The sequence below is a fragment of the Spinacia oleracea genome, chromosome 6, assembly GCF_020520425.1.
Source record: "Spinacia oleracea cultivar Varoflay chromosome 6, BTI_SOV_V1, whole genome shotgun sequence".
NCBI classification, from domain to species: domain Eukaryota; kingdom Viridiplantae; phylum Streptophyta; class Magnoliopsida; order Caryophyllales; family Amaranthaceae; genus Spinacia; species Spinacia oleracea.
In genome coordinates this window covers 51,084,067-51,101,123 of record NC_079492.1, presented here as the reverse complement: position 1 = coordinate 51,101,123, position 17,057 = coordinate 51,084,067, and positions in this window count along the sequence as shown.

The following is a 17,057-nucleotide window of genomic DNA, read 5'->3' as shown; positions in this document are numbered from 1 at the left end:
GATTGGACAAAATATAGCATCTCTATGCTTCCTCACATGTAAGTGGGTCTAGATTTTCCAACAATTATTTTTCATAAACCTGGATGACAATCCTTTCATAAACTTAATTGTCGACAACTCACATGTTGGATCTTTACCCTAATGATATCTCGGCTTGGCTTAATAGTAAATATTGAGGGCTTATGTACTATAGGTTATCTATTCGAATCTCCCCTCCCTTATTTATACAGGGTAAAATCCTTCTGGCTCCATTTGCACGATAAGAAAACATATTGGATTTTTTTTTTTTACCTATTAGGCGTATAATTATCCTAGAATGTGTGTGGTTATGCAAAAATTTGGAAAAACAAGTTTACAAAGGTATAGTAAATGCTCCGTAGGTATTATATGAAATTTAATCAGATATTTGTTTGGTGCATTCTCCCCGTATTAGACCTGAACTTCTTTATTGTATTTATTTGAACTCAACTTATTCAAGTTTATTGAACCTGGTTGAAACTTCTTTGACCTGATTGTAATAGAATAAATTTATTGGACCTTATTGACATGTGATGCACCCAAAGGCAGTCGTTAAATACCAAAGACCAATCATCAAGTGATACAATTTAGTTCACTTGACCTAATCCTATGACACTACAACATGCATAGTGGATAAGGGGTAAGTGAGAGGTTGAACTCTTGAGGATCAAACGTTTTCTACACCAGCAAGGCACATGTAATCACTAGCACTCTTCACTTCAAACACAATCAATGGTTGGGTTGTTTGCACAATGGGGTAAACTATTTTAAGGATAGAACTAGGGAATAGGGATTCCACCTAGTATAGCTATGGGAAATCAAGGTCTTTCTTACTCTACTCAAACGTGAACAATTGGCGAATTACAAGTTAGTTAAGGGGGCATTGGGCACTACTACAAACCATTCTCACCCGATGGTCACAATGTGGTTCAAGAGTCTAGAGTTGTGTTTTCGATTTCCTACCCAGGCTCTCGATGGTTACGATGACAAACAGGTAAATAGAAATGAGGCTCAACACCCACTATAATCATGCTCCTACGGTCAACATGAAAAATGGGTGTTTTCCAGTGTCAAAGGGAGCGTTTCTGATGTCTGGCTTCATGCTCAATGCCTATCTAGGGGAACAATCGCAACTTTTCCTTGGGGTTTGGAACAAGGCAACAAACAAGCAAGATCAACCTAAGTTCATCTAGCATGCTCAATCACCCATCTCAAGCAAGGATATAATCACACAACAACTTGCAAAGCCCAACAAACAACAAAGTTACATACAAAATTAGAAAGAACGAAATCATGTCTTAATTCTACTAAGAGAATTACTCACACGTAATAGAAATTAAACCTAGAAGATCTAAGCAAATCATAAATAAATAAAACATGACTTTCTATTTCGGATAGAAACTCAACCTAAAAGATGAACTTGAGGATGAACACCAAGAACATACCAAATTGGGTAAAGAAAATCAAGCACAAGTCATGCACTAAAAACTCAAAAAATTGCAAGAAACCAATAGATGAAAGCAATAAAGAGATTAAGAAAATAAACAACTAAAATTAGTTGAATTGAAAGAGGAGATCTTGCTCATGAAGTGCAGAATTCAAAAGACAAATTAAAGCAAATTAAAGAGTTAAAGTAGTAAGCACTAAAGTGGTGAGAGTGTCCAACCTATAAGAAAAAAAAATGACTGAAAATTAACTAAAAACACACTCCACACATGTGGGTTTTAGGGTGACATTCTATTTATACTAGGGGGAACGTGTGCCAAAGAAGTGGGGTAGTCGTCATGCTTAGCACGGTCTTTGTCAGAGTAGCACAACTCATGCAAGGGTTCGTGTAAAATAATACGTTGGGGGTGGAGTAGCAGCGCTGCCCTGTCTGTGTCAAATGTGCACGACCCGTGCAACGGGTCATGCATTAGGTGTTGCACGACTTGTGCGGTATCGTGCATCGTCCGTGCACAGTTGCTATCCATGATTTAATGCTTCGATCCGATGCAAGGGTTGCACGGTCCGTGCAAGGACCATGCCCCTAGCTGCTTCACTTCTCTTCTACTCTTCTCTCGTGCATAAATGGCATGCATCCTTCAAGCCTGAATACTCGACTTTGTGGAAGCTTTTCACCCATACTTTTCTTCTTTCGTTAGAGCCTTTGATGATAATGATGAGGCCGGATAACAAGGATGCCGCGAAACTTGTAGTCGAACCCCATTGGTGTGGTCATTCTCCTTTTTGGATTAGTGGGACATTCATACTCCGTGCATCGCTTTAGCTTGACCTGAAAATAAGGAGAGAGGAGATCTCCGTAGAAAACAAGCAAAGAAAGACAATAGAGTAGGAGTAGCTATAAATGCAACTATATGCAACTAAAGTATGCTAATATGTATATAAAAGATATCTAATTGGCTCCTAAAAATGTGCAAATTACAAGCACATTAACATAATTGGACCTAATTTAAACTTATATGAACTTAACCTCTCTTTTATTTAAGGTGAAGAGAAAACCAAAGAAAGTAGACAATTTTTGTAGGTACAACGAATTGTATCATTTGTTAAGTTAGGTTATTTATTTACCCATGTACTCTATCTTATGAGCACTTGGAGTAAAAATAATAAAAAAAAATATTTACAAGATACAACCGTACAAAAGGTTATTTGATGAAAGCCCTCAAAAAAGTAAGTACCCTTTCTCTTTCACAAACTTATTTTAGAGAAGTATTTCAACAATAATAGGACCATATATAAGTCTGAGAGTGATGACTTGATGTCTTAATGGTGTTGGAGCACACGATACGCGCGTGATATTTTGTATGAATATTGTAATTTTATAAACAAAAGTCATACGGCGTATGTAATGTTTAGATAATTTAACTTCTCCATCATATCAACTGCAGCGGGAATAAGGGGGGATGAAAGAGACCGGCCAAAATTCCTAAATTTCCAATAATGATGCAATTGAGTTTGCACTCGATCGATCAAGACTCGAACCAAACTCGATGTTGATTTGACCTTGCGTTGATTCGCGAGCTTCTTTTTTGGTCGCCTTTTTGAGAAGAGAATATAAACTATTTCCTTCTTTCGCCCAATGGGCATTAGGTTAATTCCTTTGCTTTCTTTCAAAAATCTTCTTTTAAAGTAAACTGCTAAAAGCCTTGCTTTATCCATTTCATCCTGGTTTGAAATGATTTTTTCTAGAAAATAGATGATTTTTTTTTCATTAAAACAAATTTAACATAAGGAAATTATGTTAAACTTAAATCTTCCCTCGAATTTTTTACACTCCTTGTGTGATTTTGTTTAACTCTTTCACCCTTATCTCTTTACTTCCATTAAATTTTGTCAATTTGTGAATTAATGGTGCTGAAAATTTATGTAAATTCATGGAACATAAGGAAGTTGAGGAAGATAATAGAGTTAAATACATGAAATCGTGGAAGAATAGAACATATAAGAAATATTACCATTATTGTGGTTCCCTACATAACATTTTCATATATTTTTCCATTTTTCAGGCGGTAAAAAACAAGTTTTGAATCTTTACTAGGTGGTAAAAAATAAATTTTCGATTTTTTAGGTGGTAAAAAATAATTTATCCTTCAAAATATACACGGAGTACTTTTTATAATTTTTATTTATAACAAATAATTAAAGATTTTAATGGTTAATTTAATGCGTTTTTTTTTTTTTTTGAATAAGCCACAATAGCATACTACAAACAAACAATAGGTCTTGTGCGTACCTGATGTACAATAAATTGGGGTAACGTACTTTTACCCAAATTTTGATAACTTTTAATAGGTTATAATTAACTTTTTTTTATATTATGAAGTAATTTTTATGGATAAACTTTTTAAAGGATTACATGATTACCTTTACATATTACATGTTATGAGTGCTTTTTATAGGATGGTTTTTGTTAAAAAATTTATCATATCACTAAAAATTAAATAATTTTTACATTATATAGAAGCATCTTTTAAGCATTTTAGGTTAGCTTTATATCCGTCTAAAAATAAATATTTATACATTGGGTGTAATTATCAATTTATTTGTACAAGTAGAAGATGTTAGATTCGTACATGTAACATAATACGCAGGAACTTAGTTTTTGTCACTAGACCAAGAACCTTGACTCGTAGGTAGGTGTTATAGAGTTATGGTATATCTAGGGTTCTAGTATGTTTAGGAAACTAGAGTTGTGTTAGTTTAGAAATCTAATAGAGTCCTAAACCTAATAGAGTTATGTTATAGTTTCCTATAGAAACCAGATGTAACCAAGTTATGATTAAGCCATTAAATTATATTATCATCCATCAATATTATCCTCCTTAGTTTAACAGTAGGCATGCATAATATGTACTCCAAATGCTAATAAGTAATAAGTGGAGTAGCAATAAGTTATACTGAAAAGGATATAAAATGCAGGACCATGAACTCATCAAGGCATGAACAAAACGAAACGAAGAATGATAAGAGGACAGCATCAACCACCATTAAAGTGGTTGGTTGAAGAAGAAGAAGAATGATCTCTTTCTGTGATTAATACGGAGTATTATTGTTTGACTAGTCTTCCTCTCTGTCAATTAGCCAATCATTTTAATAAGTTTAGCATGAAGATTTTCTTCCATTCATTTTCACCTCTCCCGGGCCCCCGGCCCATTGGGGTAGCCGAAATAGAGGTCAGTAAACGAACCAAGATCGAGAGCATACCGGTTGTACGTACCTTGTGCATTATCGTCTCTTTGACTATTTCTTGTACGAGTTATACCTTGTGAGTAGACCCGGAAAAACTTACGCGGATTCGATTACTTCAACCTATGATTAATCGAATCTGATACCTGGTTTTTACACGAAACGACGATTCGAAAATAAACCGAAATTATCCTAACCGAAACCGAAACTTACCTGAAATTGAATTTACCCGGTATAATCTGATAGCCGGATTGACCCTGACCAAGTAACTGAACCGAATCGACCTGAACCGAATTGATATGAATTACCCGCCTCCAAATATATGTCAATTTACTACACCGTGACCTGATCTAACCCAAAAAACACTATCTTATCCAGAAAAAAAAACCTAACTAACCCGATATGACCTGAAACAAAATTTATCCGAACAAAATCCGATCCGATCATGCATAAACCGAACTATACCTGATACCCGAATGGACCCGACCCAAAGGAGGAGCGGCCCGAAAGGACCCGATCCGAATTGATCAGATCCTAAATCGATCCAAACGAACCGTTTACTAGGTCTACTTGTCACTATATAGCTAGTATATACCATGATTATCGATGGAGTTGTAACTTTGGTTGTGTCAAAAAGGTAAAGTTAAAATTAGAAGTTTCAAGGAGTTTACACATTTTGTCCTAGAAGAAGAAGAATCTTGCATCAAAGTTACTCCATCCAAAGCTTACGGACGAGTCATTTTCTAGCATGATAAGTTGTATATGACCCTTAGCTAGAGCAGAGAATCAAACTACATGAACTTTGTCTTTTGTTGGTAAATAATTAGTTGCCCTCCATACTTTTTAATTAAATGGTCCACAATACCACATGCATATGCATAAAATTAAAACATTTGCATTACATAAGTTGATAGATTCGGAAGAACATGGGATGATGACCATTGTTTGTGATGAATTCTGATGTTCCTCCAAAAATCATGATAAGGAAACATAATTGCAGATCTATCAGACATTATAAAACTATTTATAATAAATTAATAATACTCCTAAAACAGTTTCATAGCCTTGTTTCTATTATCTGACCAAATTAAAAACAGACATTATACAAAACAATCTCATAGTCTTGTTTCTGTTATCTGACCAAATTGAATCCAAGACCCAATGTAGAAATCTGCATTTTATATACGGATTTATTCATATTTATTTGTATTTATCCAATTTGTATCTGTTTAAGATGGAATCAGATTCAGATATTAGCACATTACATTTACGTACGTAGTAGTACTCATTGTTCTTAATTACATAGTTCGTACTTCAAAAATATTGTTCGTACTTCGAATATATTTAGGGGAAAATGTTAGTTTTGTAAAGTCAAATAGGTAAATTTGTCAAAAATAGAAAGATTACAAGTAAGAAAACATCCTAATAGAAAAATTGAAACTAAAAGAGAATGGATGAAGTAATCTTCTACGAAGTAAATGTAAGAAATAAGACTGTAAAATCCGAAAATGATAAGAAAATGTGGGCCGAATATTTGATGTATATAAAGATGTGACGTATTATAGAACACTCTTAGAAGCAAAATTCGCCCCGACAACGGTGCAATCGAAATAGGCGTTGCCCCCCAAGATGTATCACAACAATTCGTTTTAATGTGCACTCAAATAAAACGAACTTTGGAACTCATAATTTGCTCAAAATAACAAGGTTTGGAAAACAGAGAGGAGAATAAGAATGAGAATATTTTCAGTATATTCAAATGAGCTACCAAAATCGGTTTATAAAGGCAGCATCATTTGTAACCGAAATCAGAAATCAATTCCATAATTCAAAACGTTTGTAACTGAAAATCTGAAGTTTAATTTTGCAATCAAAACGGAAACGAGAATCAAAGAGCCGTTTTCGTAAATCAAGCGACAGTTACGAAGTGGACTTTGTAACTGATATGTCTCATAAATGTTGGACTATCCGTTACAACTTGGCCCAAAAAGGTGGCCCCACCACACCGCGCACGTGCCACGAACCGAACCGGCTGGCGGCGGCGCGCGTGGGAATGCCTCCTTCTAGTCCACTTCAAACATAATAAAGCTTACTACTTTATTTAAACTAAAGAAAACATACTTTTTTCCTCAATGTGGGACAACCACCTTAACATTAAATAGTAGTGTTAGTCCCAGAGTTTTGATGATGACAAGCTTATCTATACTCACAAATGTTGTCTAAGTGATGTCAGGAACATGCATTGGCGGACCCAGCTAAGGGCCAGGGGGGCACGTGCCACCCCCGAGAAAAAAAAAATGAAAATTGATATGTGACAACCTTGAATACCGCATATATATTAAATTTGCCTAAAAAAGATCAATATCGTAATTTGTCAAAGTGGTCAGCAAAGAATGTTGAATTATGCTTCAGTGCCCCTATGTGCCGGGTTCGATACCCATGTTGGGCCATCTTTGCATATTTTTTCCTTCTTAACTTATTTGTCATTTTTTGGGTTCTTTTCAACTAGTTTTCTTTTTTCCTATTGGTCAATGATTTTCTACTATCAATAAACATCAATTGTAATTTTTTTAACATTAAAGCACTTTTTCTTTCTTTCACCTCTTTAATTAGGCTATATTTTTTTTCTTCTACAAAAAGTCTACTTCAATAACAATAAATAATTTCCTTTACCTACTACGGAGTATTCTATCACATTAATCATCTTCTTTTTTGTACATAATTTTATAGGTTTTTAGTGATACATTTACAAAAAAAAAAAAAAAAAGTTCTCAATCAATTTGAACTTTGTGTTATCTAGAACCAACTTATACGAATTTAACATCATAAAACAATCTAAGTGTACCCACTTTTTGAAGGAAATAATGCCCTTGGTCCAAGTATGCATTCTATGTTAAGTCTAATAAATGCGGTTCAGTATTAATTAACAAGTTAATAATTCAGTGAGATCAAGTGAGCTGAATGCCTAGCTAGAGGCCGCTTCAGTTCAAGTGGAATTAATGATATTAATCCACAGCTTACTCTTGACTGAACCCGTAGGGTCACACAAATAGTACGTAAACGGATCAAGTATTTAATGGCATTAAATACTCCATCTATGAATATTCGGAACCGACGGATCTTGGTTTCAGTGGGAGCTAAGATCGTCACAGGCAAGAAATGAATACTCCGGAAACGATGATATTGCCGGAAACGGAAATATGGATCGTATCGGAAAAATAAATATTATCCAAGTCGTAGATGTTGCCGGAAACGGAAACATGGTACGTATCGGAAAATATTATCGGAAATGGAAATATTGCCAGAATCAGAAATATTGCCGGAAACGGAAATATTGTCAGAATCGGAAATATTACCGGAATCGGAAAATAATTCCGGAAACGGAAATATTAAATATTTGTTCGAAACGGAAATTAATTCCGGAATCGGAAATATTAAATATTGTTCGTATCGGAAATGAATTCCGGAATCGGAAAATTTAATCGGAAGCGCATCGTACGAATAAGCATCGGACGAGGCCTGCCGGACGAGGCCCAGCACGAAGCCAGGCCATCGCCCAGCAAGCCAAGCGCGCCGCACAAACAGCCACGCCAGGCCCAGCGCAAGGCCAGGCTGCGCAGCGCGCACAGCGCGCACAGCACGCGCAGCGCGCAGCGCGCGCGGGCGCTGCGTGGGCTACTGCTCGCGCGCACGCATGGGGGCCCATCGTGGCTGCCGTGCGTGTGTGTGCAAGTGTTTGTGTTCGTGCACGTTTCCTAAAACATGCAGAGTTCGGTTAATGATTAAATTCCTAATTCTATTTGATAAATTAATTAAATTAGAGTTCTTGTAGGATTCTAGGTTTAATTAATTTGTATCTGAATAGGATTTCGATTCCCTTTCCATACCCCTATAAATATGAGGCTAGGGCTCACAATTTATAACAAGTTTTAAAGTATTCAAAAGTGAGTTTTTTGAGAGAAAATTAAAACACACATCTTGGTCATAAAGTGCCGAAATTTTCTAGTACCTTAAGGGCGATTCTAGTTGGTCAATCTTAAGGCGGATCCGGACGTGCTGTGGACTATCTACGGAGGGACGACACTTGGAGTCCTAAAGACTTGTTCTTGTTCGGTTCGGGCGCAGCTAGGGAGGGCACGCAACAAAGAGTATGCATCTAAACTATGCTATATGATTATGTGTAAATAATATGTTGTCCTGGGTTAATGGTTGTTTCCGCATGATCTATGTAATGTCATATGTATCATAACCTAACAGTGGTATCACGAGCCCCTTATTATTTTCATAATCTAAATTGCATGAACATGGTTAAATATTACAAATTTGCAAGAATTAAAAGGGGTGATTAATTTTCGTAATTGTTAATTAATTGCAAATTGCGTTTATTTAATTATACGTACGCAGTTTTTCGGCAGTTTCTTCGTTACTCATCCGAATTGAGTGATTTTTGTGTCAATTCCTCATGTAAAAGGCATTCTAAAATTTTGACAAAATTAGTATTTTTCTGCCGAACCCAGAATTCTCAAATTCGAAGCCTAACTATGACTTTTCGAAGGTTTTAGTTTTTCGAATGCAAAATTTCGTAAATTTAAGATGTTAAATTAAATATTTGCGATTCTTGTTGATAAATCTTGAATTTTTGATTGACCTACTGCATATGTTTAACAAGTTTGAATGCCTAGTCTTGTTAATTATGCAATCTAATTTGTAATTATGATTAATTTGTTGAAAATTAGAATAATTTAGAATTAATTTGATTTTCATAATTAATTGTAATTTAATTAGAAACCTATGATTAAAAACCACCATAAAAATTGTAAATTTATGATAAATTTTAAATTTTTATGACCTAGACTTGAATCCATAACAATCGGAAATCAATTGGATAATAAATTTTCGATTTTTCGCCCTAAAATTATGAAATTAATATTATTTATTAATTTGTCATTAATTTTAAATATAAATTTTAAATTTTTATGCGATTCGTTCATAAAACTTGCACGCACGAAGCAATGGACGCTTCGTGTTACCCTTAAGGGGTGTTGTATAATGCGGGCATGCGACGACGAGCAAGGGAGCTCGTCGCCCGTGCGGCACGAATGCAATGAGCAAGGGCGTAGTACACGAGCAAAAGGCAGCAGCCCTGCCTTGTGTCGTGTGCCACGAGCAATGGACGAATGGGCATGGGCGAAGGGCGAGCCAAGGCAGTCGCGTGTGGGCAGCAAGCGAGCTGCGCCACAACGCGCGCTGCCTCGCACAAGAGTGCGCAGCCTCGCGCGCAGCGAGCGCAAGCTCGCGTGCCACGAGCGCTGCGCCCAGCATTGCTCGCGCGCACAACGAGCGAGGACTCGCGCGCACAGCCAGCATTGCTCGCGCGCACAGCGAGCGATGTCGCGCGCCCAGCGAGCGATGGCTCGCGCGCCCAGCGAGCGATGTCGCGCGCGCACTGCGAGCGATAGCTCGCGTGCGATGAGCGCTGGCGCGCGCGCACTGCGAGCGATAGCTCGCGTGCGATGAGCGCTGGCGCGCGCAGCGAGCACCAATGCGTGCGGAGGCTTGCGATGGGGATGCAGCAGCTATGCGACGAGCGCATGGGCTGCGCGCACATGGCCAGCAATGGCTGTGTGCGTGCGGCCCATAGGCGTGCAACGCGTAGGGTCTTTGCGTTACGATTAAAGATCGTTTTGAATGTTTAATTTGAAAATTCCAGTTCACGTAATTTTAATTAATTTTAAAAATAATAATTTAAATTATTTTCTTGGATTTTAATTTTGAATATTGTAATTATAATAAATTTTATTTATTCTAATTATTTTACTAAAATTAAAATCATGAATTAATTTAAATACGACTGAAATTAAATTAAACTTTTTGGATTCAATTATAAATTTATATGAGCTTTAAATTTTAATTAAATTTGTATGTTTCCGGTTAGACTAGAAATACATTTTTATGTTTAAAATTAGTAAATCATATGTATTTATTGGTTTAAGTGGGAGCGTATTTTAGTCATAAACTCTTGATTAGGTCTACAAATCCTTAAGGTTAAAACAACTTGATTAGAATTAATAAGGACTGAATAATTGGTAGATTATTGGTGCCCTTGATTAATTGCTGCAAATGTTTACGTGATGCATAATGTGTTTTACTAACCAGCTATGTGGGCCATTCATGATAATGAATGGGTGAATGGTATATATTGTATATGTACTGTTTTGCAGGTTATGAAGTGACTAGTATGGCCCAAATAGGATAGAAAATATGGTCTGCGTACCATTAATTTGAATGTAATTGGTCTGAAGTACCAAAGTTATTTTTCAATTCAAATATGGTCTGCGTACCATCAAATAGTTGTAATTAGTTATAGCTTATCCTATTGGAAGAAAATGGTGCCTCCCACGGAGATTTTCAAGACGGACTTTGAAGTTAAAGCTTCAAGATGAAGTCGGGCCATACTAGATCACAAATATCTTATGCATGTTTTAAGTTATTTATTGCTTTTAAATATGTCTTAAAATGCATGAGATCAAAAGCTTGATTATGTTGCATGATTAAGGATTTTAGTTCACTTAAAATCTAACCAACATAGTAAGAGCCTTAAGTTCCAAACTTAAAAATTGAGTTAAAAGGTGCCATGCCAAAATATACACTTGCTTGGATATCCTTTACATCAATCTAGTAATAGTTTTCGCTCAGCGAGGTGTTACTTATTGGTCCTAAAGGGGCAAGGTACACAAATAATTGTGAGTACATGTTAGTTTTGGTGAAACTCAACGATATAAGTAAGGAGTCCTTTTATGTCGTGGCAAAATCGATAGGTTTACCTAATAAAGTTCTTAGACGTACCTATCAACCAAGAATAGTTTCTAGACTATTAGCAAAAGGCTTTTGCTTACCTAAGATGTTCTAGGATTAAGTCGACAAACTGTGCTTAGTTCTTCAATGATTTTAGGATCTTGGAATCATTTTATTCACACCTGCCGGAACACATAACTTGAATAAAATGCTTAATAAACATTGAATTATGCATGTATGCTAGAGTTTAAGTTTATTAAGAGAAACTGTGAATGGTTATTTATTTGTTTATTCTTTTCAATTGTAGTTTTTAATATGGCAAACAACAATTCATTCAACATTCGATCAATTCTCGAAAAGGAGAAGTTGAACGGGAAAAACTTCCTTGACTGGCAAAGGAACTTGCAAATAGTTCTAATGCAGGAAGAAAAGGAGTATGTCCTGGATGAGGCGATGCCCGAAGCTGCAGGCGACGGGGTCACTCAGGCAGCCCTCAATCGTTGGATTGATGCCAACAAGGATGTGAAATGTCTAATGCTCGCCACCATGAGTGCGGATCTGCAGAAAACGTTCATCAACTCAGATGCTTTCACAATCATCAGTGAGTTGAAGAACATGTTCCAAGATCTGGCTCGAGTCGAAAGATTCGAGACTCATAGGCAAATTCTTGAGACCAAGCTTAAGAAAGGCGAGCCCGTAAGTCCACATGTTCTCAAAATGATTGGACTCATTGAGAATATGAGTCGGCTGGATCAGCAATTTTCTTAGGAAATGGCTATAGACACCATCCTCCATTCTCTTCATAGCGGGTATGATCAGTTCAAACTGAACTACAGTATGAATAGTCTGGACAAAACGCTCACTGAGCTTCACGGTATGCTGAAGACCGCTGAAAAGACGCTCAAAAGTGATAAGCAGGATGTGCTTATGGTGCGTGGGGGCAAGTTCAAGAAATCTGGAAAGAAGAGGAATGCTAAGAAAGATGGCAACAAGGCCAGCCCAACTAAGCAAACTGGCGCCAATTCTGCAAAGAGGAAGGTCAGTCAACCCACTTCTGAATCCGAATGCTTCTACTGCAAGAAGAAGGGGCATTGGAAGAGAGATTGCTTGAAGCTAAAGGAAGATCAGAAGAACGGAACAGTCGTTCCATCTTCAGGTATTTTCGTTATAGACTGTATACTTGCTAATTCAACTTCTTGGGTATTAGATACAGGTTGTGGCTCACACTTATGTTCCAATCCACAGGGACTAAGAAGAAATAGAAAGTTAAGCAAGGGTGAAGTCGACCTACGAGTGGGAAATGGAGCACGGATTGCTGCATTAGCCGTAGGAACTTACTATTTGTCGTTGCCCTCCGGGCTAGTTTTGGAACTGGAAGAATGTTTCCATGTTCCAAGTCTTACTAAAAACATCATTTCAGTTTCTTGCTTAGATGCTAAGGGATTTTCCTTTTTAATAAAAGACAATAGTTGTTCGTTTTATTTTAAAGAGATGTTTTATGGATCTGCTAGATTAGTCAATGGACTTTATTTATTAGATCACGACAAACAAGTATATAACATAAATACCAAAAAGGCCAAAAAGGATGATTCAGATCTCACCTATCTGTGGCATTGTCGATTAGGCCATATAAACTTGAAACGCTTAGAAAGACTTCAAAGGGAAGGAATTCTAGAACCATTTGACTTAGAGGATTATGGTAAATGCGAATCATGTTTACTTGGCAAAATGACAAAGCAACCTTTCTCTAAAGTTGGAGAAAGAGCAAATGAACTATTGGGTTTAATCCATACAGATGTATGTGGACCAATGAGTACAAATGCTAGAGGTGGTTTCAGCTACTTTATCACTTTCACTGATGACTTCAGTAGGTATGGTTATGTCTACCTAATGAAGCATAAGTCTGAATCCTTTGACAAATTCAAGGAATTTCAGAGTGAAGTAGAGAATCAATTAGGCAAGAAGATTAAGGCACTGCGGTCTGATAGAGGCAGTGAATATCTGAGCTATGAATTTGATGACCATCTGAAAGAATGTGGAATTCTATCATAATTGACTCCTCCTGGAACACCACAATGGAACGGTGTGTCAGAACGGAGGAACAGAACCTTGCTAGACATGGTCAGGTCAATGATGGGTCAGGCCGAACTTCCATTAGAATTTTGGGGACATGCACTAAATACAGCTGCACTCACTATAAATAGAGCTCCGTCTAAAGCTGTCGAAAAGACTCCATACGAATTATGGTTTGGAAAGCCTCCAAATGTGTCTTTTCTTAAGATTTGGGGATGTGAAGTATACGTCAAACGATTAATTTCAGACAAACTTCATCCAAAATCTGACAAATGTATCCTTGTGGGCTATCCAAAGGAAACAAAGGGGTATTACTTCTACAATACATCTGATAACAAAGTGTTTGTTGCTCGAGATGGTGTCTTTTTGTAGAAGGATCACATTTCCAAAATGACAAGTGGGAGAAAAGTAGACCTCGAAGAAATTCGAGTCGAACAACAAACTCTAGAGAATGCTCAAGATGACATTCAGGATGAAACTCAGAGATCTTTAGAAGAATCTGGTGAGAATCATGGTCGATCTAGAAATGTTACCCCGCGTAGATCGCAAAGATATAGATCTCAACCGGAAAGGTACTTAGGTATTTTGACGAACGAGAGCTATGACGTTCTATTACTTGAAAGTGATGAACCTGCGACTTACAAGCAAGCTATGACGAGCCCTAGCTCCAAGCAGTGGCAAGAAGCCATGCAATCTGAATTAGACTCCATGTCTGAAAACCAAGTATGGGATTTGGTCGATTTGCCAGATGGCTACCAAGCCATTGGAAGCAAATGGGTTTTCAAACTGAAAAAGGACAAGGATGGGAAACTTGAAGTTTTCAAAGCTAGATTGGTCGCAAAAGGTTACAGGCAAGTCCACGGTGTGGATTACGATGAAACCTTTTCACCAGTTGCAATGCTAAAGTCTATTCGAATAATGTTAGCAATCGCTGCATATTACGATTACGAAATATGGCAGATGGATGTCAAAACTGCTTTCTTAAACGGCGTTTTAACAGAAACTGTGTTTATGACACAGCCTGAAGGTTTTGAGGATCCAAAGAATGCTAAAAAGGTATGCAAGCTAAAGAAGTCAATCTACGGATTGAAGCAGGCATCCAGGAGCTGGAATATACGTTTTGATGAAGCAATCAGTGACTTTGGTTTCATCAAGAACGCAGACGAATCTTGTGTATACAAGAAGGTCAGTGGGAGCAAAATTGCTTTCCTAGTATTATATGTCGACGACATATTGCTTATCGGAAATGACATTCCTATGTTGAACTCTGTCAAGATTTGGCTTGGGAAATGTTTTTCGATGAAGGATCTAGGAGAAGCACAGTACATATTGGGCATCAAGATTTACAGAGATAGATCTAAAAAGATGATTGGACTTAGTCAAAGAACTTATATCAATAAGGTGCTTGATAGGTTCAAGATGGCGGACTCCAAGCGAGGCTAACTACCCATGTCTCATGGAATGACTCTAAGCAAGACTCAGTGCCCAAAAACACTTGATGAGCGTAGACGAATGAATGGGATTCCATATGCATCATTAATTGGTTCAATAATGTATGCTATGATATGTACACGCCCGGATGTTGCGTACGCACTCAGTGCTACGAGCAGATACCAGTCAGACCCAGGAGAGGCGCATTGGACTGCTGCCAAGAATATTCTGAAGTACCTGAAAAGGCACAAAGATGACTTCCTGGTCTATGGTGGAGATGATGAATTAATTGTTAAAGGCTATACGGACGCAAGTTTCCAAACCGACAAAGATGATTTTAGATCACAGTCTGGGTTTGTCTTCTGCCTCAACGGAGGAGCAGTAAGCTGGAAAAGTGCTAAGCTAAGCACCATTGCGGATTCTACAACTGAAGCGGAGTACATTGCTGCACATGAAGCAGCAAAGGAAGCTATATGGCTAAGGAAGTTCATAGGAGAACTTGGTGTAGTCCCCTCCATTAAAGGACCAATAGCCCTGTATTGTGATAATAACGGAGCTATTGCACAGGCAAAAGAGCCTAGACACCACCAGAGAGTCAAGCGTGTACTTCGTAGATTTCACCTTCTACGGGAGTTCGTTGAAAGAAAAGAAGTCGAGATAAGCAAAATTGGAACTGATGACAACATATCAGATCCATTAATTAAACCTCTGCCGCAGGCGAAGCACAACTCGCACACTGCAGCTATGGGAATCAAGCATATTGGAGAATGGCTTTGATGTCTCTATTTAATGTTTTAAAGTTTTAGAGTTTAAATCTTTGTAAAACATTATTGGTTAATCATTCACAATAAATGAAATGAATTCATTTTTCCATTTAATTTGTGGTTTATTAAATGATGAGTCCCTTCAATTTGACGATATATTCAAGATAGACTGTCAGGACCAGTCCTGTGACTAAGAAATGTCTATCAAGTGAACTTGAATGTCAAAAGTTGAAAATGGTCCCTAATCGGAGTTTTCTATAAAATTGGACGCATAGAAAACGTTAGACGATTAGAATGCAAGATGACTAGTAGTTCTGTTTCTTGAACTATGTGGACATGGAAATGTCATAATCATTTGCATAGATACTTACTTTGGGAAGACTAGTATCGGACAAGACCTATGAAACTTTACTGTAAGAGATGAAAGTCTGTCATAAGTAAATTTCATTAAATTATTAGACACTAAATCCTCAATACCTGAGTGATTTGAGATTACTTGTTTGAGAACTGGTTGCTTTGACGTTGACCAACCGTCGCACCGTAAAAGGAGGCTATAAAGGCAACGCTCAGGTAATCACCTATCAAACGAAGTCTAATCTCAAGATCGCAAGATTGGGATTGTCCTCCCATAAATCGGGATGAGATGCTTAAAAGTTGTACAAGGCCACTCGGAGAGCTAGAAACTGTGAAATGCATGGCCGTGCTCGGATGAATCATAGGCTATGATTATCTGTTTATTTGATCAGTTGAACTCTGAAACCGAGGAACACCTCTGGACATAATAAGGATGACAACTCTTACCTTATGTTCAAGAGCAAGCATCGAGCGACAAAGGAATTAGGAAATGCACACTTGTCCCTAAGGACAAGTGGGAGACTGAAGGAAATAATGCCCTTGGTCCAAGTATGCATTCTATGTTAAGTCTAATAAATGCGGTTCAGTATTAATTAACAAGTTAATAATTCAGTGAGATCAAGTGAGCTGAATGCCTAGCTAGAGGCCGCTTCAGTTCAAGTGGAATTAATGATATTAATCCACAGCTTACTCTTGACTGAACCCGTAGGATCACACAAATAGTACGTAAACGGATCAAGTATTTAATGGCATTAAATACTCCATCTATGAATATTCGGAACCGACGGATCTTGGTTTCAGTGGGAGCTAAGATCGTCACAGGCAAGAAATGAATACTCCGGAAACGATGATATTGCCGGAAACGGAAATATGGATCGTATCGGAAAAATAAATATTATCCAAGTCGTAGATGTTGCCGGAAACGGAAACATG